The sequence below is a fragment of the Talpa occidentalis genome, unplaced genomic scaffold, assembly GCF_014898055.3.
Source record: "Talpa occidentalis isolate TD23 unplaced genomic scaffold, MPIMG_talOcc4v2.1 talOcc4.5, whole genome shotgun sequence".
Taxonomy (NCBI): domain Eukaryota; kingdom Metazoa; phylum Chordata; class Mammalia; order Eulipotyphla; family Talpidae; genus Talpa; species Talpa occidentalis.
This window is the reverse complement of record NW_023604861.1, coordinates 85,672,657-85,673,858: the sequence shown is the minus strand read 5'-3', so window position 1 is coordinate 85,673,858 and position 1,202 is coordinate 85,672,657. Positions and strand designations below refer to the sequence as shown.

The following is a 1,202-nucleotide window of genomic DNA, read 5'->3' as shown; positions in this document are numbered from 1 at the left end:
TCATTTGAACTGGTTGTCAGCCAAGGTCACCTTCATTTCCACGCTCTTTGCTTCCAGTTCAGCCAGTTCTTGCAGACACCTCTTGTGCATGCCTTTGTGCTGTAGCTGTTTTCAATCTCTTTGGCATTTTGTGCATAAGAGTCAGCAACTTTACTAGCCCCAGTGTCCTCCTCCTTTTCATCAGAGGTAGACACAGTGACAGTGTTGAACTTTCCCATGTCTTTAGTCTATTTGGTCATCGTCACTTTCTTAGGAGGCTCTTCTGAGTATATATATATATATATATATATATATATATATATATTCATTTTCCCAAAACCCTGGCCACACTTGACCATGGCTCCATCCACATGAAGGTCATGGGAGCATTCTTCTGCTGGGGCTGATAGAAGAGAGGCAGTCCACACTTTGCATACTCTTCTTTCTGCACTATTTCAATGCCTTCAGGCAATGTCTCCTCACCTTCTATAGTACAAAACTTGTGGGCATGTTTGCCACCATCAATCACATGGGCTCCATCTGGAGCCCTCATGCACTGTACAGTACAGCACCAGCACCATCTGGCCACACAAACAGTAAGAGATGTGGAGGGGCTTCTAGCCATCATCACAGTCCTCCTGGTCCCGGGTGTCAGAGCAGACTACCCACTGGGACGCTACTTTAGGCATGCTTCAGAGGGACAAGCAGAACACTCAACACTCTTGGCTTTTAACTTTTTAAAGGATCTCAGATGTAAGTGGTTAATTATTCTTCAATGCATAGCATAGTCTCACCAGCCCATGCAAAGCCCTTCTATTGGTAGTTTATTTTGTGCCATTTTTTTTTTAACCCTTCAATCTGACACCTGAACCCTGCCCACCACCACCCAGCCTTTGTCATAAGTCAGGATTCTAACATGTTGTTTATAGGTCCTTTAGTATGCATGCACTCAACCTTGTAAGTGAGTTTTGTTACACATATTCTTAAATTACATGAATGATGTACAATTTAAAAAAAAAACTATGGGGCCTCCCCAGTGGCGCAGCGGTTGAGCACTAGGCTGCAAAGCTGCCCGCAGCCTCTGCAGCGCCGGTTCGATCCCCGGCCGCCGGGTGAGGGTCCCACATGGCGCGCAGACCTCTCCTGCCGCCCGCTGCTCCCCTCAGCAGTGTATTTCGTCTGTCTGCCTGTTCTGCTCTCCCCTCTGGCTCTGGTGAATTCTC

At 46.8% G+C, this 1,202-nt stretch overlaps 1 pseudogene; it reads right to left on the bottom strand.

The window, feature by feature from the left end:
• Positions 1 to 738, bottom strand: LOC119259921 (STING ER exit protein-like; annotated as a pseudogene).
• Positions 739 to 1,202: the final 464 nt, after the last annotated feature.